Consider the following 26,566-nt stretch of genomic DNA (forward strand, 5'->3'; position numbering starts at 1 on the left):
TTTCAAGGACTGGGTGAGTCTAACCCACTTTCTTAGTTAGGGTTTCTATTCCTTTAATAAAACACCATGATCAAAATGGAAGTTGGCGAAGGAAGGATTTATTTGGTTTACACTTCCATATCATATATGGCCCATCATTGGAGGAAGTCAGGACAGGAACTCAAGCAAGGCCTGGAGCCAGGAACTGCTACGGAGGCCATAGAGGGGTACTGCTTACTGTTTCCCTCCATCACTTCCTCAACCTGCTTTCTTACAGAACCTGGGACCAACAGTCCAGGAGCATCACCATCCCCAGTGGGCCCGGCCCTCCCCCACTGATCACTAACTGAGAAAAGGCCTTACAGCTGGATTTCAAAGGGGCATTTCCTCAACTGAGGCTCCTTTCTCTGTGATGGCTAGCTCGTGTCAAGCTGACACATAAACCAGCCGGTACACCCGTATTCTCTTTTACATCTTGATCCAGATGACATTCGTGGTCTTTCTTCAGCAACAGCCCCTCCGGACAATGGCAGTAGAGTGAAATTTACTCCAGTGTGTTGAGGGCATGGAAAGGTCTTTCGTTCTTGTAACTGTCTTTCAAGGTAGCAACTGCCCATTCTTGTTACAATATGGATGAGGAGCCGGAGGCACGCAGAATATAAGTAATGTGCCCAAATTGCCCGGCAATCAGCCTATAAAGCTAGAATCTAAACCTACAGTCTAGTTCCATGCCAACACCACACAGTCAGTTTGGCTGACCAGCTACTGGCAGGCAGTCTCCCCGACGACCCTCCAACAGTGCCCATGAATAAATGGTATTTGACGTCCATATTATTTATCTGTTACTATGTAACAAATTGCCTTCAAACTTTTGAGCTTAGCACAACAGACATTTATCATCTCCTACTGCTGGTTGGTCGAGAACCTGGGCCCACCTGAACGCCTCAGCCCACCCAACTCTCCTGCGGTTGCCTTCAATCCAGGGCTGTGGTCTCATCTGAGAGTTCATCTACTCTGGGTTCACCTCCAGGCCCCTCACATGGCTGTTGGCAAGCTTGCCATCTTAGAAGATATATTACTCAGTAGCAGTAAAGCAAGGCAATTCTTTGGGGTCCTAATTCTGTCACTGCCTTCCATTATTATCAACCCCACTGGCACGGCAGGAGGGTCACAGCCACAGTCACCACAGCCAGCTGGTCACATGGCATCCACAGAGAAGCAGAGAGAGAGGGATGAATGACTGTTAGAGCTGAGCTCTTTTTTCTCACTTATAAAGCTTGGTCCTGCACCATTTAGGTAAGTCTTCCACACCAGAAAGTGTAAACAAGACAACCCACCCCCCAGGCATGCCCACAGCCCATCTCTTGGGTGATACTGACTTCTGTCAAGTTGATAATGAACATAATCACGGTAGTTAAGAATTTCTTCCTACCCTAGATTTCGTATCTGAGATCTTTATGGCGACCCTAGCAGCCGTTTGAGTTCCTGTTTCCCAAAGGAAAATATTTAACGTCTATCAACCGTTTCATTCTTATATAAAACCTGTAAGGAATTGTAAAGAACAACCGTTACTCTAATTTTCCAAACAGAGAAGTAAGGCTCTCAGGTGCCATTCGCTCAAGGTCACACAATATTTGATCACACCAAGATCTGAACCAGATTTGGCTCTAGGCTCAGGCTTCCTCAACGGGCAGGCTGGGTTCTGAAGGAGTTAAAAACCCACAAAATAGACCACTGTTAGATTATTAGCAGGAAATTCTTATGCCAATTTGCTGGGAGGTGGGGGGGAACGTTCTGGAAGAAGGTGAAGGAAGTCTTTGAAAACTCTAATCCCATAATTCCCAGCGCCAGCACAATACTTTGTGGAGAGCATTTCCCTCGGTGTTCTCAAGTCTGAAGTTCGAGGTACATGGGCTTTAATGGGATAAAAGGATTCCTGGGGTGAATGAAATAGTCAGTGCCTCTCACTGCCCGCAGTCAACTGTAGTCTTGCTGGAAAAGGAAGACTTCGCTGAAGTTACCTTTCTCCAAGAGTTTCAGTTGCTTCTTGTCCACAGAGCTAGAACAGAAGCCCAAACAATCATCATCCAAGGAGGCCCATTCCAGCCACGTGCTTTCAGTTTGGAAGTTACGGTGTTTTCTAAAGATGGCTGCCGTACTAGCTCCTGTTCATGTGCATTTGAGTGATAAAACCTCCATCAGGAGGTTTCTTCGCTCAAACACTGTGATTTTTTAAATTTTTTAAAATTTATCCACTTTACTTCCCACTTACAGCCTCCTCCCTCCTGTCTTCCCGGTCCCACCTCCCTCCCTCTTCTCCCTAGCCCCTCTCCCTTACCCCTCAGAAAAAGGGAGTTCCCCCCACCACCAACCCACCCCAGCACATCAAGTCACATCAGGACTGAGCACATCCTCTTCCTCAGTGGCCTGGCCAGGCAGCACCACCAGGTGGAAGCAATCAAAAAGCATACAACAGAGTCCTTGTCAGAGACTGCCCCTGCTCCCCTTACTAGGGAACCCACATGAAGACCCAAGCCCATTGGATACATCTGTGTAGGGGGCCTAGTCCATGCATGTCTTGGTTGGTGCTTCATTTTCTGCAAGCCCCTTTGCACCCAGGTTTGTTGGTTCTGTTGGTCTTCTTGTGGACTCCAAATCCTTCTTTCCTTCCTGCCACTCTTCCACACTTTGCCTAATGTTTGGCTCTGAGTCTCAGCATCTGTTTTGAGCCATTGCTGGGTGGAGCCTCTCAGGGGACAGCTATGCTGGGCTCCCATCTGCAAGCATAGCAGAGTGTTGGTAATAGCGTCAGGGTTGGCTCTCTCCCTCGGGTTGGGCCAGGCATTGGCTGGATATTCCCTCAATCCCTGCTCTGTCTTTATCCCTGCATATCCTGTAGGAAGGGTAAATTTTGGGTTGAAGGTTTTTTGGGTGGGTTGACGTTCTTCTCTCTACTAGGAGTCCTGTCTGGTTAAAGGGTGGCCTCTTCAGTCTCCATGACCCCTGCTACTAGGGGTCTCAGCTAGAGTCACCCCATATCCTCCCAGAAGCCTATTCTGTTGTAGGTGTCCAGCTTGTCTCAGAGATAGATGCCCCTGCCCTCTTCTCTCTACAAGCCCTCTGTCCTCCCGCCCCCACTCTCCCCACAACACTGGGATTTCTTTAGCCAGCAGAATAGAGCTGGTGGCATACTGTCCCAGATCTGGGCATAGGCCTCAGTGATTCCCTGGCTCCCACTCATCCCTCTTGAGAAGGCAGCTACACACTGGGTGTGCTGCGTTCAGCATACCTTTAATCCCAGCACTCAGGGAGGCATAGGCAGGTGATCCTCTGTGAGTTCAAGGCCAGCCTGGTCCACAACAGCCCAGGACAGGGCTGTTACACAGAGAAACCCTGTATCAATAAAACCTATTAAAAAAAAAAATGAAGGCAGCTACTATGTAACAAGCAACAGTATGAAACTACCACGTAAGAAACCAGATGCAGTGATGCATAGCTGTGAAACCAATAGAGCCAAGACGCTCCCATCTTAAAAGACAGGAAGAGCCATGGAAGCTCACAGTCCAGCTAACCTGCTCCGCATGGTGAAATTCTAACCAATGAGAGACTGTGTCAGACAAAAGGCGGAAAGCACCCGAGGAGCAACACCCAAGCTTCTCCTCCGGTGACACACGCTCTATGCATGCTGACACCAGCACCCACACGCCCACCCATAAAGAGCTGAACGGTGGAACACTTTCTCTTTGGCAATGTGCACATAGAGTTTCACGGGAAGCTATAATTTATGCAAACCTGGGCAGGAAATAATGTTTCAATGATACGCTTAATTATGACATCTTTGAAAAGTCCATGTTAATAAAGAAATAAGATGGCGTGCGGTATTGTTTTTATGACACAAGTGTTTGAATCTGGGCACCCAGGTCTGTGATCCCCGGCTCCGCTGGAGTCTATGTCAGCTCAAACAAACCACTCAGTGAAATGTTACCAGGGTCTTAGTCACTGATCTGTTGCCTTGAAGAGACATCAAGATCAAGGGAACTTTTATCAAAGAAAGCATGAATTGGGGGCCTGCTCACATTTTCGGAGGATTACTCCATTCTCATCGTGGTGGGGAGTACAGCCCCAGACAGTGAGGCCTGGTGCTGGAGAAGTGCCTGAGAGGTCACACCTGATCCCCAAGTTACAGGACCACAGACACCAGGCCTGGTGTGATCTTTTGAAACTTCAAGGCTCACCCCCGACCCCAAGTAACACGCCTCCTCCAAAAGGCCACACCTCCTAATCCTTCCCAAGCAGTTCCACCAACTGGGGAATAAGTATTTAAACAGAGGAGTGCATGGGGGCCATTCTCATTCAAATCACCACAGTAGGAGTCTGGGATTTCCACCAGATTCCTATCCCAGAGGGACCATTTGTCCTAAATATGAGCCTTCCAAAGTTTCCTTTCAAGTGAATCCATCTTTGGCTGTATCTTATCACATACAGAGTATTTAGAAGTTTATTTAACGTTTGCCATCATTTTCTCAACTGCTGAATCCCATGAGCTATTGATGCCTGAAGCTGTCACTCATCTCAAATGAGAAACAGGAACAGCTGGCAATTATACGATGTTAAGAGCCATGCTAAGTATGTTCTGTATCATCCACTTACTTCACACAACGGACCTGGATACACACTGGGTACGCGATCTGATCGTGATCACACAGATGAGGACACGTAATGTGTGCCAGGTCTCAGCTGTGAAGTCACCATGCCAGGATGCAAGCGCAGGCAGCTGAGCGTCAGAGTCTGAATGCATATTCAGCGTCATGACTCACCCTTCTTTTTTTTTTTCAGAGAGTCGGGGCGCTCATTACGGTAGCCACGCTTGTGCGAACTGCTTTCTTTTAGGACATTGGCTCCGTGCTGGGTTAGAGAACTACCCGACACTAACCGCAAAAACTAACCCCACAGTGATCTCTCTCTCCAAACCTGCCGATGACACAACAGCCCTCAAAATTCTGACTTTTTAGATTTAGATTTCTTTACTTTAATTTACATGTGTGACTGTTTTGTCTGCATGCATAACTGTGCAGCACAGGATGCAGGAGAAGAGGGTCAGACCTCCTAGAACGGTGGTTCTGAACGGTTACTAACCACTGTTTGGGTGCAGGGAACTGAACCTGGGTTCTCCGTAAAAGCAACAAGTGCTTCTAACGGCTGATCTCTCCAGCAGATCGTTGGTAATAGCAGGTCTGTTTTTGTTTGCCTGACACACTTTATCAAAATGTCCCAAAGTGGTGCTGGATGCTGGTCCATCTATTCTGATTCCTCACCTAGTTTTTCTTCAGGATAATTCACACACCTCCCCCCTCCACCAAAAACTGGTAAGATATTTAGCAACACTAGTGTCCACATTGTTAGCTTGTCAGGATCTAACTCTTGAGTGACAGGGAGCTACTAAATCTTGCTACCATTGACGAACAATCACATAGTAAACAACTTCTCTTCCAAACTAGACCCCATAAAATAACCATGCCCTGCCTCTTACATAGGGATCGTTTAAGGAGAGGTCTTATTATTTATAAGAGAAAACTGGTAAATATTCCTCACAAAATGAAACCTAGCCTCTATTGCTGCAGCTGTAGAATCATGTATATACTTGGAAGGAGGAGAAAAAGAAAGAAGAAGAGACGAGGAAAGGTATGGTCGGCTAGAAGAGAGTGAAGGCATGAGGAATGAGAGAAGACATCACCCAGAGGGCTGGGCTGACATGACATGATGAATGGTTGTTGTATCTAAAACCCTGAAGTTAAGGACTTGCTGAGAGATGATGTTCGTATCGTTCTGTGTAGCTGATATCCACTGCAAGCACCCATTGAGTTTGCATCACCGAAAAGTATAGTTTAAAAAGTTAATAAGATGAGGCTGTCCCTTTGGGGTCTGGCGCTTTTTAACTTGGGGCAGATGCCAAGTTCCTTTCACCTTCATTCTGCTTTTTGTTCTTGTGCACATGCCACTTGGATTCCTTAAGGAATAAACAAAAGAATAATATACAGCCACCACAGTGGGACTTATATGTGTCATTGATAGTCCGACAGGGTTGTGCTCCATCCAGGCTGTTGGGAGGACGGGGGAGTGGCGGGCTACAGCTACAATCCATTCTACACGGCCATCATCTTCCCAGCTGGCTGGCCACGTATGGAGCCTCGGTGCGGCTTCACGTGGTGTAGCTGATAATAACGACAGAGCCACCCGGTAGACAAACACTGTTTCACAAGTTTCACAGGTGTTCTCTTGCTCACTGCAATACCAGCAGTTCGTTTATCCCCTCTGTTTTTGCTTTGCTTTGTTTTGTTTCAACGGCGTTGCCAAATCCTCTCCTTGATTGTATTTCCCTCTGAAAACAAAATGAACCCCAGGTGTCTGAGATCTCCACCAGGGGAAATTATACCCTGCCAGCCTGCCCTCAACATACATTCCCTAGGAAAGGAGCCCTCCCTCCTCTGAGATCCCTGGGCATGGCAGATTGCCGAGAGAAAAGAACAAGCCCTGCAGAAAATAAACTGATTTAAGAAAACTCTATGGCGAATCAGATAACTTGTATCGGAAACATGCAGATACCAAAACATTCCAGAGGCAGAAACATAGTCATTCATAAAAGAAGAGGCTCTCATTCACAATGATGTATTAGAAAAAAAATAACCTCAGAAGCATTTGCATGGGGTCTTCAATCATAGTAAAAGCCAGAATCTCTTACCACTGTTTTAGGCAAGTGCTCTAGCACTAGCCTCCCGTCCCCCAAGACCCAATCCTCATGAAGCTTTAGACTTTTAGACGTGACTGAGAACAGGGCTTTGAAAAAAAGTCACATGTGCCCAAACGTCCCTGAAAATTGAGACAAAGTCATTAACTTCCAGATATGTATCACATTTGTTCTTTAAAAAGTAAAGTAGTTTAATTTCTAATATATTCGTACTGTGTGTATGCTAGCCTTCAAAGTTTGTTCTAAAAGGGTTTTGACATAGATTTAAGCACAGGCAGTAAGAGGTAGACCCACAGAATAATGACAGTGCATCCTAGTCAGCGTGGAGTTCGGGGAGTACCACCTTCTGTGTGCTGCAAAGGGGAACGTCTTGATAATCAAAAAAGTGAAAATGACGACCGAGGGTCTGGAACAAGGGCTCAGAGCCTAAAAGCTCAGGCTGCTCTTTCCATGGACATGGGTTTGCTCCCTAGCAGCCATGTTGGATGGCTAACAGCTGTCTGTTACTTCAGCTCCAGAACCCAGTGCCCCGCCCTCCATAAGCACATGTGCCAATACACACACACAACAAAATAAAAATCTAAGACAAAAAAAGAGACAAACAGGGCAAAAAGGCATATTTAAGGTGTTTTTGTTTTGTTTTGATTTTTTTGCTTCGTTTTGTTTTTAGAGAAAATGAGTGGCCTGTGAGTCAGATTGGTCCACTCCTGGAGGAGTTGTTGTGAATCTGAGCATCTTTCCAGCTTGCTACATCTATTTCATTCTGTTTATAGCAATTTAAATATTTTTCCCACTTTCTACTTGCACTGTTTCTTTTTGAGTTTGGGGCATATTATCTTTTCATATTGATCAGACAGCCACATGGTTTACAAGCAATTTTTTTGCCTTTCCTTTTCTTAAATTTTTTTTAACAAAATAAAAAGGTCTAATTTTGACAAAGTCAAATAGGCCTACTTTGTTTTCTCGTGGATTGGGCTTTTGAGTGAAACTTGAGAACTTGTCTCCTGAATCTTGTATGATTTTTTTTTCTAAAAGTTTTCTGTCTTACATTTAAATCCATCCTGTTTTGGGGTACTTTTTGAATTTATTTTGTTGGCCTGTGGAGGTTCAATTTGTTGAAATGACTGTCTTTTCTTCATTGGACCACTTTCACACTTTGTTAAAATTACTCAGGCATATTATTGTGGGTGTATTTCTGGATTTTCTTTTCTATTTCATCGATGTACATGTCTATTCTTCTGTGAATACCGTAGTATCTTGATTACTGTATCTTTATAGTAAGTCTGGAAGTTCTGTAAATCAAGCACTTCAACTTTATTTTCTTCAAAATTAATGTAGTTAATTCTGCTGGGTGTTTTCACCTGCTCACATTTTTGTTCTGCTTTACTCTCAGGAAGCACAGCTCCTCTGTAAGGTTTTCCTTTTCTCATTGCAGCTCCTACAAATGCTGCTGGGTTTGCTCCAGTCTGTCCTCCAACCACTGCACTAGCCAGCCACTGACCTCTGACATCTGACTGTACAAATGCTTAGTAAACATGGAGCCACTGTGGATCCTGGCTTCAACTAAGTCCAGATGTATAAGGCTGTGAGTCCCCTGTGTTCATCCTAGTCTTCCTGACAGAGGGTCCCTGGCAGCTCAAACATCCAAGACATACTTTCCCAGCGGAGGCCTGAGGAACAGTATGGACTGGGACTTCAATTCTTTCATACTCGGAGCTCTTTGGGGTTTGTATGGTGTTTTAGTTAGGGGTTTATTGCTGTGAAGAGACACCATGACCCCGGCAACTCTTCTAAAGGAAAACATTTAATTGGGATCACTGACAGTTCAGAGGGTTAGTCCATTATCATCATAGTGGGAAGCATGGCAGCACGCAGGCAGACATGGTGCTGGAGAAGCAGCTGAGAGTTCTACGGCTGCATTGTCAGGCAGCAGGAAGAGACAGTGAACCACTAGTCCTGGCTTCAGCTTCTGAAACCTCAAAACCTGCCACCAGTGACATACTTCCTTCAACAAGACAATACCTACTCCAACAAGGCCACACCTAATATCACCACCCCCTGTGGGCCTATGGGGACCATTTTCATTTAAACCACCACATATGGATTGGAAGCAAGTACACGACCAGTCTTTGTGGGTTTGTCCTGTATTAAGCAAACAAAACAAACAAACATCCCACAAAGCCTTGATCCAGCATCTGCTACATGGTTTGTGCATGAACATCAACATGGTAAGACCAAATTATATGAGGAAGGGAATGACACCAGCCAACAACTCTCATGGGACGACCTGTTAGTCCTGCCAACATTTCTGTCTCTGTTGAGGCTGCAGACAGCCAGCTGCTCTGGAAAGATTTCTGTTCAATCCTCTCTCCTGTCAGAACTCCCCAAGATAATGACAGAATGAACAAAACATTCTGATGGTCTCCGCCTTTTTCTCCACTGTGTGCATTTCAGTTCTGGTATAGGTAAACGTGGAGTCACTTCCTGTGTCATCTTCAACTCCCCTACACACAAACCCATCACCTGCCCCTTTTCTGTGCTCAGAGCATGACTGAGACAAGCTAGGAAAGGGTCAGACTCGAGATGAACTGCCTGCAATGCGTGCACCGCCTATACCGACCTGCATCACCTGTACTGCTGATACCACCTGCCCTGCGTGCCCCACCTGCCCCACCTGTACCATCTGCACCTCCTGCACCACCTGCACCACCTGTACCACCTGCACCACCTGTACCACCTGCACCACCTGCACCACCTGCACCACCTGCACCACCTGTACCACCTGCACCACCTGCACCACCTGCACCACCTGCACCACCTGCACCACCTGCACCACCTGTACCACCTGCACCACCTGCACCACCTGCACCACCTGCACCACCTGTACCACCTGTACCACCTGCCCTGCATGCCCCACCTGCCCCACCTGTACCATCTGCACCTCCTGCACCACCTACACTGCCATCTCAGTTGGCTTCACTCACGTCCTCCTCAGGGCCAATGCAGCACGGTCAACCTGGCACTCAGGCACAGCCTCCCAACCCAGGTACTCAGAGCTCCACCCAGGCCTGGCCTTGAGGTATGAGTTTATTTTGAAAATCTTAAGCATAATTTGAAAAGGTAATTAGGCTAGCACTTTATGACCAAAAATTGTGTTTCTATCAGAATTAAAACATGCTGGTAGGAAAATGCAAATCAAAACAACTCTGAGATTGCATCTTACACCTATCAGAATTGCCAAGATAAAAAACTCAAGTGACAACACATGCTGGAGAGGCTGTGGAGAAAGGGAATCCCTCCTCCATTGCTGGTGGGAGTGCAAACTTGCACAACCACTTTGAAAATCAATCTGGTGCTTTCTTAGAAAATTGGAAATAGCACTATCTCAAGATCCAGCTATACCATTCCACTATTCAATAGGGACATTTGCTCAACTATGTTCATAGCAGCTTCATTAGTAATAGCCAGAATCTAGAAACAACCTATATGTCCCTTAACAGAGGACTGGATACAGAAATTGTGGTACATCTACACAATGGATTACTACTCAGCTAGGAAATCATGAAATTTGCAAGTAAATGGATGGAACTAGCAGAGATCATCCTGAGTGAGTTAGGCCAGAAGCAGAAAGACAGGCATGGTATACATTCATTAATAAGTGGATATTAGCCATATAATATAGGATAGCCATCCACAGACTTAAAGAAGCTAAACACTAAGGAGGACCCTTGGGAGGATGCTTAAATCTCATTCAGAATGGCAAACAGTATAGACACCAGAAGCAGTAGAAGAGAGGAAACAGGATGGGAACCTACTTCTATAGTCCTCTGAAAGGATTCACCCAATAGGGGATCAAAGCAGATGCTGAGACTCAGGGCCAAACTTCGGGCAGAGCGCAGGGAGTCTTATGGAAGAAGAGAGGGATAGGGATAGAGGGACATGGAGGGGACAGGAGCACCACAAGGAGACCAACAAAATGAAAAGATCTGAGCCCAGGGGGTCCTGCAGACACTGATGCACCAATGGAGGACCATGCATGGAGAGGACCTAGACCCCCTGCTCAGATGTGGCCAATTGGCAGCTTAGTCTCCATGCAGATCTCTGAGTGAGGGGAGTAGGGGCTACCTCTATCTGAGCTCAGTTGACTGCTCTCTGATCACTCACCCCTGGTGATGCAGCCTTGTCAGGCCAAGGAAGAGGAGGATCCAAGCAGCACTGGTAAGACTTAATAAGCTATGGGCAGATGGCAATAGTGGAGAACTCCCACTTTCAATGGACTAGGGGAAGGGGATGGGGGAAGAGGGACAGAGGGTAGAACTGGGGAAGCTGAGGGAGGGGGCTGCAATTGGGATATATAATAAATAGATTGTGAAGAAAAAAATTTAAAAAACATGCTGGTAAAGACAGCGTATTTTATAGGGAGCACACTTACTATCAAGGAAAAAAAATGTGCATTTTGACCTTCCATTTCTGACAATAGAACCCATTAGTGCTCAAAAAAAATCTTGCTTTAATAAGCACTCGAAATAAATATATATGCTGATATGCTGAAGCCAGTGGGACATCCTATAATATCAGCATTCAGGAGGCAGAGGCAAGAAGGGTCATGAGTTTGAAGCCAACCTAGATTATAAAGGGATTTCAAGGCCATCATGAGATATAGTCAGAGACTCTGTTTCGGGGGAGAGGGCAGAAGGACAGAAGGAGGGGACTCCTAGAACTTATCAGACTCCTGTTCTTCCAGTAACACCTCAGAAAGCTAGGTAAAATATGAACGAGTCTGCTGTGCCACACTGCTGAAGAAGCAGTAAGAGGGAAGGTGATAAAATTCAGAGGAGAGGAACATAAGGCAAAGGTCTGAATGTCTACGCCCGCTGACCTGCAGGGTTATACAAGAGGTGTTATCCTGAAGACCCAGCTTCTGTCCAAGGAGAGAGCTGGTTCTCACAGGGCGAGCCACGGCTAAAGAGACATCATAGAAGGCCTTCATTCACTGAGGGTTTTCTCTCAGAGACAGCTACACAAGAGGAAAGAATACAAACCTCAGTTGAGGGTCGGAGCGAAGCTTGTGGCAGCCTCATAGGAAGGGAAGATGAAACAAGAAAAGAACACCACACAGAACAGTTTTCAGCCGAAAGCCCTGTCAGTGGGAGAGCGGTGACCCAAAAGCACAGTGAGCTGCATCAAGGGGATAACCCAGACCACAACCTTGTTTTTCTCATTGAACAAAAGAGATCGACCACCAGTTTAGCTGCTTAGCAAGGGAAATAATGGACCTGCTTTGGTAAAAGATAGCATCACCCAGCATTTGGTTAAAAATTATACGGCTCAGCAGTTAAGAGAACTGGTTATGTTTCCAGAAGAGCTGAGTTCATTCCTGAGTTCATGCTGGGCGGCTCAGGAGACTCCAGCTCCAGAGGGCCCAAGGCCTCTCACCACCTCCACTGGCACTCAAACTCCTGCATGCACATTTCTACACAAAATCCACAATTAAAAGTAAAATCAATCTTTAAAAGGCTTTTTAAGGACATATTAACATTTAAATATAACAGTAATATATTCTGCTAACTTCCCAGAAAAGTGAATGACACGTTAGAAGACAATGGTTGCCTCTCACATGCTGAAGTTGTCAACCTGGAGTTATTATGTGACACGTCTTTCAAGTGGCCTAAAGCCATTCTCAGTCAAAATTACAGCACTCGCTCAATAATTCTGGCCTCTGTGTGTGAGCTGAATAATGATGTTCCAAACACATCCGCGTCCTAATTACTGGAGCCTTCTGACTGTGCCATATTACATGGAAAGGGGGACTTCATTAAGATTCCGAAATCAGCTGATTAAGTACATTTTCAGGCTTGCCTGAATAGTCCCGAAGTAATATTCTATCTGCCCACTGAAAGCAGAAGAAAGTAGCAAAAGGGTAAGTTGGAAGAAGGTGGAAAGGGCTCGCTAGATCTCCTGGGCATGGTGCCACACATCCTTCATCCCTACGCTTGGAAGGCAGAGGCAAGAGGATCTCTGTGAGTTCAAGGCCATCCTGGTCTATGTAGTGAGTTCCAAGACAGCCAAGGCTACATATATGGTGAGACACTGTCTCAAAAGAAAGACTAACCTGACGGATTGCTGCAGCTCTGAACATGGGAAGCCCATGTCCAAGAAGCAGGTAAAAGGCTCTGTCGTCTAAGCATGGCTCCAGAAGAAAGCCAGAAAGGCCAGAGAATGTTTGTCTTAGGACTGAGAATTGGGGTATCTGGTGACCATGAAGACTATGGTGAGGCAGAAGCAGGAGTGCCCAGGCCGGGGCCAGGATGATACTTTTGAATGTTCTAAGACGAAGCTCAAAGGAATCAAATTATTCTAAATTAGAATCTGAATAGAACGGCTATTTTTCAAAACAGAAAAATAGGCTACAGGGATCAGGAGTGTACTGCCAGCAGCTGGAAAGTCTTGCTGCTTGCTGGAGAAGGTTTGAAAGCACAGGGATAAAGGCTTTGACCCGTGGCCAACTATTCATCATAAAAACACCAACAAAATGGAGCAGGCAAGAAACGGTCCTTGGGATGACTAGCGCTGGCTCAGCTGGGTGACTGAAAGCAACACTTTCACATGGTATGCAAAGATGAACTCAAATGACCCTAGCCAGCATGTCAGTGCCAACAGTTGAACGTTCTTGAAAGAATGATTAAGGTAAGCCTTCCCAATCTCAGACACTTGTCACTGTCATGTGCAAAAGGGAAGAAAAACTGAGAAAAAAAAAGTGTTAATTTCTAAAACTTTTGCAATTCGAAGACACTTTCAAGCTCTATGTAAATGCCTGTGATCCCAGCACTAGCCAGGCTGACACAGGAAGATCCTGAACTCCGAGACTGTAAAAATATAACCAAAAAACATAACCAACTACACAGGGGATATATGTTCAAATTACATACATGATGAGGAACTTATATCCACAATATATAAAGAACTCTCAAAATTCAACAAGTCAAACACAACTAACTTATAAGACAAAATGTTTGCAGAACACATGTTATCAGTTGGCGGGCTTGACTGAACCTGTGGCTGTTCAGATATGTCCCATAATGGTTCAAAATTTGAACTGTGGGTGTGGACAAGGTGTTAGGTTCGCACAGGGAACTGACTCCTGAGCAGTGGATGGCTGCTTGAAGTTATGCCAGGAGAGCAGAGGAAATACACATCATTGCGAAGGCTCTAATTACCCTCACCGTAGGCTTCGTTATGCCTTACTACCTCAAAACATTCGTTCAGGGTTATCATTTAGCCACGTTCCTGATAATCACCCCCCAGCTGACGGGATCACCTCTAAACTGTAACACCTGACAACAAATTTACTTGCAAGTCACTCCAGTCACTGTCTTGAAGCCTCTCCTAAACCAGTGCGAATGTGTCCCCTCTGAAACCCGGCTGTTGGAACCTGAGGCCCCCGGTGGCAGTATGAAGAGATGACTGAAGGAGGACTCGTGCTCCTCTGTGAGTGGGGTTAGATGTCTTTACAGGGGCTTGTAGGAACTCATCCCTTTTCCCTTCTGGCCCTTCTGCCATGTGAGGGACAATGTCCTTCCCCTCCACTGGCTTGGAAAGGGGTCAGATCTTCATCAGGGAACCTGCCAGCACCTTGACCTTGGACTTCTCAGCCCTCAAAGCTCTACTAAAGAATTTTTAAAGATTTAATTTTTAATTGTGTGTGTGTGTGTGTGTGTGTGTGTGTGTGTGTGTGTGTTTTATAGCTGCAGACTGAGGTGCCCCAGCCTCCATTTACCTTCTGCAGAAGATTACAGAGGAGCACGCCACTCCCCACAGACGGGTCCGATGCTTTTCACTGTCAGTTTATCGGTGGCTCGAACTTTAGAGATTTTCGGCCCACCCTGTATGTCACTGATGCCTTCAAGTCTATCCTAACCATTCCCATTCATAAAAGTAAAAAACAATGAACTGAAAATTCAAAACAAACTCCAAAACTTAACTCGGTCATAGTAATGCTACAATTCGGTAATTTTTTATTGGTTTTATTGGTGGTGGTGGGAGTGGTGTGGTTTTTTTTGGGGGGGAAGAGAGTAGTTGGGTTTTGGGTTTTGGATTATTTATTTATTTTTTTCGAGACAGGGTTTTTCTATGTAGCACTGGCCTTCCTGGAACTTACTCTGTACACCAGGCTGGCCTCAAACTCACTGAGATCCTCCTGCCTCTGCCTCCTGAGTGCTGGGATTAAAGGTGTGTGCCACTATCACCCAGCTCTAATTCAGAACATCTTATGTCCTCAAACCTTGGCATATAAATGTCTACACACAGTTTCCTGCTGTCTCTCTAGATCATTTTAGTTATTACCACGTAATACAAGTTGGGGAAGAGATTGTGGCTGAGTAATTCTGCAAAAGTGTGGGTTCTGTACATGGTCTGACTAGTCGAAGCAATGCATTTCTAGGAAGAGAGAATGCCTGTATCTGTTGCCAGGCATTAATTAAGGGCAAGGTATTCTTTCATAATACTCGGCTTGGTGGCCCAAGGAGCTAACTGATTACAGGTTGGATTTGATGAGTCAGCTTCAAAGTATTAAAGTGTCCCTCCAGGCCATGTCTGTTTCTCGGATCTGCCCTTTTGTGGTATCCTGGCTACAGACAGCCATTTGGGAGCCTCTTGCTTTTCCAGCCCTCCTCTTTAAGGGATCATCCTACACAGAGGCAGGTGGCCTTCTCTGACCTAAGAGGAAAGGCAGGGAAACCTGCAGAAGACATGTGTTGTGGGCAATGTGATCAGAGACGGGAGTCACCAGCCCCATGAGTGAGCTGCCTACCTGGATTTCTGCCATCTTTCCTCCCATCCCCCTCTTCCCAGCTCTCCACTGGGGAGCTGCCCTGCCAAAGACTGTACCAATCAGCTCTCCTGCCCTCTTCCAGCTGGATCTGCATGAAGGAGTCATTAGAGGCCAGAAAGAGGTGGGGCTGGGGAGAAACAATGGAGTATTTACTCTCCTGTTTTTTTCTGGTTAGGCCAGCAATTGGCAGTTCATTTGCCCAAGACAGTGGCCCATTTAGGGACCTTTTCCATGGTGGTTGGCCTTGCTGGATGGGTAACCACCCACTTCTCTTGCTCCTTCAGGCCAGTGAGTGACAAAGGAATGTCTGCTGCTTCCATCCCCTTAGCCTTGACCACATCGTTTAAAATAGATACTTGATAAACTTTCTTCTGTCTGCCCTTTTCTGAGGGCCATCGGTTGGTTGCCTGAAGCCAAAGGCAATGGACAGTAGTAGCAACCAGCCAGAGGAGCCAACAGCATGAGCAAAGCATTTAACGTGTCATTCGATCCCGATCTGTACTTTCATAATGTTTAAAAATGTAATTAAACACATCCTTGTCGTGTTCTCCAAATTTAAAACTAAGGAATAAAATTAACCTAAAAGTAAACAAATGTATTATATATAATAGTGTCCTAGTTTCTATTCTGACAGAAAAGAAAGCAAATGAAGTGGAGAACAGGGTTTATTTCTGCTCACAATGCCAGGTCGAGGTCCATCCTATCAGGGGAGTCAATGTTGGAACTTAAAGATGATGGTTATTTCATATCCACCGTCCAGAGCAGAGATTGAGAACACAGATCAGAGATACGAGACCCACAGACCTGGAATAGAAAAAAAAAAATTAAAGATAATGAAGTGGCCTCTCCATCATGTGGAGGTGAGTGCCACCATTTTGAAATTTTGGAATAAAAGAGCAGAGTTAAAGTAGCTAAGAAGCGTCCATGATGAAGAGAAACACTTGCTGGCTGCTGGGACCTCCCAAAGCTCATGTGCTGAACTCTTGGATGCTAGTGTGACATTTAAGAGCATACCAGAAGATGCTTGTCCAGGATCTGGGGAAAGGACCCGGATCTACCATACACTGGCCTTGAACTCCCAGCTTCCAGAAGTGTGAAAAGTCCTAGCGCTTACAGGTACCCTGGCCTCTGGGACCTTGTTCTAGAAACTCAACCGAGGCTGTTCACAGTGTGTAAAGGGTGAGGCATCTCTCAGGAAGTGGCTACAGTAAGTGGGAATGTGGCTTGCTGCTGCCTGGATGGGGAGATGAGCTCATAGCACTGGAGAGCAAGAAACCCGTGCTACGCCTTTACCATCCGTGTGTCCACCCACCCACCCACTAGCACCTGGCGGTTTATAGAGCTTAGCTAACGTGTTCCAAAATGGAACCAAAGCCAGGAATTGCACCCGGAGCTACACCACAGAAAGTCTTGGAAGGCAGGTAGAAGGTTCTGGAATCCATAAGTACTCCATCACTGCAGATGATCTTTAGGGAAGGTTAGTCTACAATACTCCCACAAAACAAAAGGGGATGCATCACCAGTAAAAACCTCTGCCTGTGAAGAGGCCTCTGCTAGGTTAAGCTCCAGGGAAAGGGGCCAGGGAGCCCACTCTAACATCACCATTGCACAGAGGTCATACTACATCCTCATGAGATTCCTACAGAGCCCTCAAGCTAGTCTTTCTCCCACAGGCAACACTGTGTCCATGCTTGGAGAATTACCAAAACATTCACCCAGCAAGAATGCTCCCCTGGAAGAAATTCTAAAACCCTTCACTAGTTACAGAAATGCTGTGGTGTTTCTGATCAACCAGATACTGGAAGTGTTGGCTACGCTATAGTTGTACTCTTGATAAGGCAGCTTTTCATAACTATAATAAAATGGCTGATGCAAGTAGAACCCTCCAACCTCTGCAGAGTGAGTCTGAGATAGCCTAAGACTCTTGGCTTGGGTGCCTTATGAAAGGTGCTAGAAGTCCTCGCCAGCATCTCTTTCCCCCGAGAGATTCAAAAATGACCTCTGAGTGCTTCTCATCACATTTACATTGCCCGGGCACCTGTCTAAGACAAGGGATCTTGTCCATCCAAGACCTGACTTCACAATGCCACACGATGCTCCTTTAAAGCCTGTCTTCTGAGAGAACAAATAGCAGGGATTCATGTGCAATAAATAGTTTCAGCTGAGGCAGACTAGCTCACCTGCTTACAGATTCCAAAGACATAAACCTACTTTACTGTTGGTCTTGCTGTGTCTAAGCTTCTCATGCCTTAACCATCTGAGAAAGAAGAAAACAACCTTCAGACCTCTGAGTTCAGCCAACAGATGACTTGAGGCCATGGCAAGCCTAGCCTTTGCTAATTGGACTTAAAAACTCATTTATACTACGAGTTTGATTGTTTGGGCTTTGGAGTCCTATCCTGCTCTCAGCTGGAGGGCAGTCTGGGCTGCTGTCTGATGCTTGGATGAACTTGAACTGACCTGCTCCTTCTTATTAGGGCCGGAAATGGTAGAATCACATTCACAAGTTCTTCATTTAGCCTTTGGCTGAGGCTGTATCTAGGATTTTGTGGAGGTTGCAAGCTCAAGCGATTATTTGCAAATGAATGAAAGAGTATCCTGAGCATACCTTGTCCAAACATAAATGAACACATTGTCTCTTCCCACAATGCCAGAATATGTCGAATAGCAATAAATCCACAAGGTGTGTTGGCAGCAATTTGCCAAATACTCTCATTTTCCTTGGATGCCCCTAGCCAAGGCAAACACGATTTCTTTTATTCCAATCTTAGTCAGTAATTAATGTTCGTTAACCACACAGAAATCACACCTTACACATCACATAGAAAAATTTTTATATTATCTATGGGTAACATAATTGCTGTGAAGAGCCAAATGAGCCACAGTAGAGTTCAAGACGTTTCAAAGATCCTAGGGGGTTAGAGAAGATAACAGAGATGCAAAGAGTCTCCTGAGGCTGATAACTAATTCTGTTGGAGGTCTCTGGAAGGCTCTGCTATGGAGTCAGAGTTGAGCTGCAGTGGGTGACAGAGCCATCAAAGACAAGGGCAAGACTGATTGAGTCTAGGCAAAGGAACAGGCAGACTGATGGCAGCAGGGCCAGATGGATGTACGGGTGGAGAAACAGATAGCATTTTTATGTATATATATTTTTTATTTTTTTAATATTAGTTTATTAACTTTGTATCCCAGCTGTATCCTGCTCCCTCATTCCCTCCCAATCCCACCCTCCCTCCCTCATCTCCTCCCTGCCCCTTTCCAAGTCCACTGATGGGGAGGACCTCCTCCCCTTTCATCTGACCCTGGTTTATCAGGTATCTTCAGGACTGGCTGCAATGTCCTCTGCTGTGGCCTAGTAGAGCTGCTCCACCCTCAGGGCGGCGGGGAGGTCAAAGAGCCTGCCATTGAGTTCCTGTGAGAAATAGTCCTTGTTCCCCTTACTAGAGTACCCACTTGGATACTGAGTTACCATGAACTACATCTGAGCAGAGGTTCTAGGTTATATCCATACACGGTCCTTGGTTGGAGAAACAGTCTCATAAAAGACCCCTGTGCCCAGATATATTTGGTCCTTGTGGAGCTCCTGTCCTCTCCAGGTCCTATTAACTCCCCCTTCTTTCTTATGATTCCCTGCACTCTGCCGAAGGTTTGGTTATGAGTCTTAGCAATTTGAACAACCAACCATGAATAGCCGAGTCCTGTACAGCAGAGCTCTCTGACTGCCTGTCCCTTGTTGCACACATTTGACGCTCAGATGGCAGGTCAGGGTCATCGCCATCACAGTGTCAGGTGTCCTTCTCTTTACGAAGTCCAGATGAGGGAGCTGCACCCTTTCCTTAGTCTGGTGTGTCCAATAAGTTCTCAGGCCTGGCTTTCTTGATGTGGTGTTAATACTACCATGCGCTCTTAAGCTCAGTTCACTCTGATCAATGCACAGGGCAGCAGGAATAAATTGCTTACCAGCCTGTGCCGTTGGGTGGTGCCAGACAGAAGGTACCAGGTGAAGAGCCATCCTCCATCTTCCAAATGGAATCAAAAGCTACTTGTAAAGCGGAGTCTCTCGTGGCACAATCGGAAAAAACATTTAAAATAATATATTAACTTTTGGCACTGATCCCAAGGTTCCCCCCAGCCAAGCCTCCCTGCCATTACCCATAGAAGCATCACCCCACCAGGAACTATCCTGCATGCCCTCGATCTTCAGTCTACACTGGCCATTCCATGGACAGTTCTCCTCCAGTCTACTTGCTCTTTTTCAAGTGCGTGCACACTGAGCATGGGACATAGGTGTCCATAATTTGTCCCACTGATAAGCCTGAATTTGTCCCTTGGGAGGAGGAGGAGGAGGAGGAAGAAGAGGAAGAGGAAGAGGAGGAGAAAGAGGAAGAAGAAGAAGGAGGAGGAGGAGGAGGAGGAGGAGGAGGAGGAGGAGGAGGAGGAGAAGAAGAAGAAGAAGAAGAAGAAGAAGAAGAAGAAGGAGAAGAAGAAGAAGAAGAAGAAGAAGAAGAAGAAGAAGAAGAAGAAGAAGAAGAAGAAGAAGAAGAAGAAGAAGAAGAAGAAGAAAAAGAAGAAGAAGAAGAAATAATGAAATAATGAATATATCTAACTGGATGAGTAACCCTTGCCCAACCCTAAGAAGGCATTAAGAACATGGAGTTGGTGTCTAGCACAGCATTAGAGTGTTGGCCTCGAATGTATTAGTAGGCTCTAGGGTTGATCTACACAGCTGACCTTGAAAGAGGCCTTCTCAGGCTAACCATGAAGTTCACTGCCTGTGGCTCCCTGGGCAGCAGAGGGGCTAGGCCCATTTTCCTCTCCTGCCCCTGGCACTTCCTTCCACCTGTTCTAATGCTCCACCTTTCCACGCTGACTGTGGCACAGAACTCAATAAACTCTTTGTTTGAAAAGCTCTCTATACTCTCTCCCCAACACTGGGCCATTAGCTCTGTAAATATCCCTTTGGGCTGCCTTCCAACCTGCTTAACTACATGGAAGTCTGTTTCCTCTTGCTCTCAATACTTTCGAAACACTCCTGCTTGTCTTAGAAAATGAACACCAAACAAATAAATACAAAATAAAAACAGATCCTGGTACATTTGATTCCACGTGGATTTAAACCTTAGTTACAACAAGCAGAAATTCAAATCCTCTGAGTTTCATGTTTTCTGGCCATTCAACCAATCTTATTTATTACATGTTTACTAGTGACAGGGATGAAGAGTTGAGCTGAGGGTGTATAGAAGCTATCAGGACAGGATTTCAGTCATGGAGAAGTCTGTGGGCCAAGGACAAAACAATAAGCAAGGAGAAAGTTACAGCCCAGAGTGAAAAGCACAGCCGCAGAGGGAAGCTCTAAATGGGGTGCGGTATACAGACTGGGGGCAGGTTTGGGTGCCTGCTGGAAAGATAGAAAGAGGAATATCCCACAAAGAGAACAGTAGCATGAGTTCCTACAGCAGAGGGAGCTTGTCAGAACTCAGACCAAAGACCAGAGATGTCCCTCAAGACTCTCCCTGCAGAGAGAGAGAGAATAGTGAAGCCAGCTGCTGGGAGCAAGGCTTCGTGTCCTTCCACAAAACCCTGGCTCTTTTTTACACATCAAATTGAACAGGAGAAAAACAAGAGCAGCTGTGCTTGGGACCCCAGCTCCTTGGAAACACAATGGCTTCTGGTGGTGTCGTTCCCTGGAAGGCCTCTCCTTCTCTGACATTGTCCCCTGTCCTAAACTGTGAGTGGGATGACTGGAAAAAATGGGCATCGTGTCAAAGCAACCTGAACCCTCAGCAGCATGGTCAAAACGCCAGGAGTGTATCTACAGGACTAAAGGGGAGACTTACTGTAGAGTGAACACAGCAGTCTGCGACCCTTCAACCCTTGGGTCTGGGCCATCTTCTCTGACCTTGCGAGTTGAATTCCAATCTTCTGTCAGTGAATCTTGTCCCTTTTCCTCGTTGAACACTAGATCGTGACTAAACACATACAAGGGCACACACACGCATGCTAGCACACACAGATGCGCCTGTGGGTATGTGGTCCAAATGTGTGCACGTGGTTAATTTTTTTTTTTAATGAAAATGGCAGGAAACTGTGTGATCCACACTGTATGTGTGCGTGTGTGTGTGTGTGTGTGTGTGTGTGTGTGTGTGTGCTGTTTCTTTTGAGTCAGTCTTACTGTGCAATTCTAGATAGTGCTAAACTTGCAGCAACGCTGCCTCTCCCTGATCTTGGCATTACAGGCACGAGCCACAACACCCGGCTTTCCTTCTTAAGTAACACAGATTCTGCTAGAGTTCGCTGTGACATTCTAATCCATGGAGAAGACAGACTTGCACTTTGATTGAAATTTCATGAGCACTTAAAAAACACGGTTAAGTTAAGCAAACAAAATGGCCACCCTACAGCCACTCTTGAACCTGTGGTCTTTCTTCTTGTTTAGGTGGCTTTGGGGGTTCTGGCTGATTTTACATCACCTCTTCCCCTCGTGGAGAAATGTGCTCAGGACTGAATGGTTGCTCATGAGCTCAGCTCCTTAGCTCTGCATCTGTTCATGCCAGCCTCTCGCTGCCCTGACTGGTATTCACGTTCTATCTCCCACGGTGACACAAAGGTTCTGCATCAGTGGACTTCAAGATGGGTAAACAAGTGAGGCGAGGAAGGCTTGGGGTGTTTCAGGACCACACCCCGTGAGCCCCAGAAGAAGCAGTCCCGGCAACTGGCTCGGTCAGTAGAGTGTCCCTCTTCAAGTCACAGGTCTCGAACCGATTCTGACTGAACTCCCTAGAGATCTGGCTGCTCTTGAGGAGCTTGGCTGTGGTGCCAACCAAGGGCTGGAATAGTTCACCAGGGCCACCAGATAAGCGCATGGTTCCTAGCCACTCCTGGTTTCAGTCTCAAGGGTTTACTTGAGAGGTGAGGCCCCCTAATCTGTGACCAAATCATGTGAGTTGAGTCATTTCCCTGCCTTTCTGCCACCTGCCCACCCTTCAGCCCACGTCACCCTTTCAGGCCCCTCGTCTCTACCTAGGTTGGACCCTGTCGTTGGAGAGGAAAAGACACTCATGGGCTCTGCTGGCGTAGGAGTCTAAAGGAAACAGCGGCTGGGGCAGGGGCATAGCTAGGTGCTCGCTGTACAGGCATGAGGAGTTGCCGGAGCCCCCCCCCCCCATAAAAGCAGGTGTAGTGACGCATGTCCTCAAGCCCAACACTGAGGAAGCAAACACAGCCAGATCCCAGCAGCCTGCTGACCAGCCAGTCTGAGCAAAAGGCAGGCCGGAGATCCAGAGAGGCCTTGTTGCATAAAACACAGTGGAACAAGGCAGAAGAAGACAGTCCAAGTTGTGCTCACGCCCTCCACTCATCAGTAAGCTCACACACACACACACACACACACACACACACACACAACACGAAAGCAGAAGGGAGGTGCAGACTCTATTTTTTAATTTATTTTATTTTTTACTTTTTTATCAATAAAAATTGTTTCACCATTAAAATAAAGCAAAATTGTTCCTCCCTTCCTCACTGTATACGTGAAACTGGCTATGGTTTAAGGTGTAGCTTTCTGTTCAAAATACTTTTAAAGCGTGTTCTCTGAGAAAACCATTGTAAATGCATATTTCAGTCTAAAAATATAAATGCTATCCTTTCGGAAGTGGCCTCTCCCTTCCCCTCAGCCGTGAGGAAACACTGCTGTTCCAATGGTGAGGGTTTTTTTTTTTTTTTAAAGGGGTTGAGAAGGAAGCCTAGCACCCACTCATGAAGCAGTTAGGGCCGAAAAGCCATGGGGCCGGAGAAACAGCTTTCCTGGAGGCCTTCAGTCCCACCTTCAGTCTTCTTCGGGTTAGATGTTTTTCATCCTAAGACCTGCAAACACGCAGGCTTCGGGTCTGAAGCCTTAGTCTCTCCTTCCTTCCAGCGGCTGAGCCAGCTGCTGGGATTTGCTTAATAATCCTGCGGAACAGCTTTCATCACAGAAAGTCTAACCCTGAGTCCCATCTGCCCTCCTTTAGAGGGTGACCCCTCTTTCTTCCTCCACGCTCCCCATGCCCTGGCTTGTCTGGAGTATGTGATGAGCAGGAGACCGGAGAACAGCTCCTTGCAGGGGCTCTGACTGTCTTTCAAGGACTTGTTCGAGGGAGAAGCTCTTTCAGAGTGAGCACTGCTCAGCCAGGAAGAGCTACATGCAGAACTCACCTCGCTCACCTCGGTCAAAGGCAGTAAATCAGTGCAACCTGGGTGTATAAGGTGCCCGGTGAATGCGCAGCACCGTAGCAACAACAGTGAGCATATCATTTATGGACCAGAGAGTTTTATATCTAATTGGGGAAGATCATTCTCCATAAGCACAATTGTCAGGCATGGTAGCATACGTCTGTAAGCCCAGCCCTTAGGAGATAGAGGCAGAAGGATCAGACATTCAACGCTATCCTGAGCTACGTGGAGAGACTGGGCTACATGAGACCATGTCAAAAATGGAAAACCAAACCAAACCAAACACTCTCGTTCAGAGACAGGAGTGGCCGGATGTGGTGGCGTGCGCCTTTAATCCCGGCACTCAGGGAGACAGAGGCAGACAGATCTGTGCGTCTGAGGCAAGCAGGGTCTACAAAAGGCCAAGACAACCAACGCTACAGAGAGAAACCCTGTCTCAAGAAATGGAAACAGACAGAGAGAGAGAAAGAAAGAGAGAGACTCTAGCCAATTAAGCCAGCAGATTCCCTCCCTCACAGGGGCCTTTGGTGCACAGTGGCTGTAAGCAGCCATCTTCTTGGTAGTGTCCACAGCCTGTTGCTTGTGAGGGCTGCACTAAGGACCTAGGAGACCAATTTCTGGTAGATATTCCTATCTGTTTCACCGCTCTTCCCAGTCTAGGCTGCAGACAGGCATTGCGGCACCTTTGGGAAGCGCTGGAACACGGGCGTGCTTCACACAGGCCAGGTCGACGTGTCCATCTATACAGAGCTGCAGACATGCACACACCTACGGTGGAGGCCCATCATAGAGCCAAGCTCGAGTTATCTGACCACCAGACAACCCACATCTCAAAGAAGTAGGGCTTCAACAAGTTTAATGCAGAGAAGTTTGAAGCCTGGGACCTGAGAGCGGGTGCATCCCCGACGGCCTTGGGTGAGACGCATCCCCAGCTGTGGTCCACTGGACAAGTCGCCAGCCCTGCGCTCCTGAGGGCTTTCACTGTGCTGAGTCCCACTCTCCACGTGAATGAATGAATGAATCCCACACCCAGTCTCAAAAAAAACAAAAAATGTGGGTAAGTGCAATAGACTATTAAACTCTGTTCTCCCACCTGAAGACAGGAGCCAGTCTGAGTGTTTGAGTTTGAGGAAGGATTCATACAGAATGAACAAGCAGCAGTTAATACCAAAGGCTTTAACTGGTACCTGTCTACGTCCGAAGCTTGGCTCCTCTGTTTCCTGGGACCTAGGACAAATACATAATACCACCTTGAATGATGTTTCCACCTTCATTCCCTCATTTAAAACACTGGGATATTACAGGTGGGTGTGTCACATGGCTGCTGTGAAGAATGAATGCTTTATTTATTTTTTACTTGCATTGTTTCGTTCCTCACTGTCGTGTGAATTCCATGACGACGGGAAGCATTCTTTGCTGTTATGGTGACTCCACACTACACAGCCAGATGAACCAGGAAATGCATTCCTACTGCTGTCTTTCCCATATGTTACGGGGTTAGAGTAGACCACGTGAGAATTTTGTGTGTCTGCATGAGACAAGCAAAGGTTCAGCCGTATTTGTGTGCTTACAGGCCAGTGTAGGTTTCAGGAAGCACGGCAGTCTAATGTTGTCCCTGGCCTTCTGACACACCCCAAGCAGCCAGGCCAGGGCTTCCTCATTCCTCATCAGATCTCTTCTATTAGTATTGCTGAGTTCTGGGCCTTGGGGATGTCCACGAAGCTGCTACAATGACCTGTGGTGTCAGGGTTAGAGGCAGAGAAGCAGACATTAGACTCGGGTCCCAGTTTGTTCTCCTACCTCACAGTGTGTCTGTTGATCCCATCTCATAGCTAGCTTTTCTTCCCATCTGGGTCCGGTAACCTACAGATACTTTGTTTTCAGGTGGAGAGGCACCAGCCGTGCATAGACTCTTCCAGAACCTCCCACGACTGGAAAAAGTCTGCTCTCTAAAATGAATCCCTACACTTCTTGGGTCGAAGATTTTATGGGTGGGTTATAAGGATGGAGCAGAGATTTAAGGAGCCAATGACTGGCCTAACTTGAGAGCCACCCCATGGGAGAGAGCCAACCCCTGACACTATTAATGTGCTATATTTGCAGACAGGAGCCTAGCATAACTGTCTTCTGAAAGACTTCATCCAGCAGTGTGTTGAAACAGATGCAGAGACCCACAGTCAAAAAATAGACCAAGCTCGGGGAGTTTCAAGGAAGACTGGGAGGAAGGCTTGAGGGAGCCGGAAGGGCCAAGGACACCACAAGAAGACCTACAGAGTAAACTAACCTGGCCCCATGGGGACTCACAGAGACTGAACCACCAACCAAAGAGCATGCATGGACTGGACCTAGATCCCTGTATATATGTAACAGATGTGCAGCTTGGTCATCATGTGGGTCCCCTAACAACAGGAGTAGGGGCTGTCCCTGGCTCTGTTGCCTGCCTTTGGATTCCCTTCTCCTAGCTGGGCTGCCTTGCCAGGCTTCAGTGGGAGAGGATAAGCTTAATCCTGCTTGTGACTTGAGGTGCCAGGGTGGGTTGGTGGCCTTCTCTAAGAAGAAAAGGGGAAAATAGAGGAAGGGAGTATGAGGGCAAGACTTGGAGGAGAGGAAGGAGAAGGCTGGGATCAGGCTGTAAAGTGCTTAAGTAAATTAAATAAACAAACAAACAAACAAACAAATAAATAAACCAAAACTCTAGTCTATATGTCTTGCAGCTTCTTCAATGGAACCTTGATCTGTACAGAAGTCAGGATCAGAGGCAGCTCTAGAAGATGTGTTGTCTGTGTGAAATTGGTTCCCTG

General features: G+C 46.5%; 1 non-coding gene and 1 pseudogene across 1 annotated transcript; one reads left to right on the plus strand and one right to left on the minus strand.

Annotated features, from left to right (window-relative positions):
* Window positions 1–1,956: 1,956 nt before the first annotated feature.
* Window positions 1,957–9,659, minus strand: LOC132653794 (lys-63-specific deubiquitinase BRCC36-like; annotated as a pseudogene).
* A 14,586-nt stretch (window positions 9,660–24,245) lies between these two features.
* Window positions 24,246–24,380, plus strand: LOC132653828 (small nucleolar RNA SNORA70). The gene has a single exon (XR_009591671.1). It is a non-coding gene; the product is annotated as a small nucleolar RNA SNORA70 (small nucleolar RNA).
* The last annotated feature ends 2,186 nt before the right edge of the window (window positions 24,381–26,566 follow it).

This window comes from Meriones unguiculatus, chromosome 4, assembly GCF_030254825.1.
Source record: "Meriones unguiculatus strain TT.TT164.6M chromosome 4, Bangor_MerUng_6.1, whole genome shotgun sequence".
In the NCBI taxonomy this organism is placed as follows: domain Eukaryota; kingdom Metazoa; phylum Chordata; class Mammalia; order Rodentia; family Muridae; genus Meriones; species Meriones unguiculatus.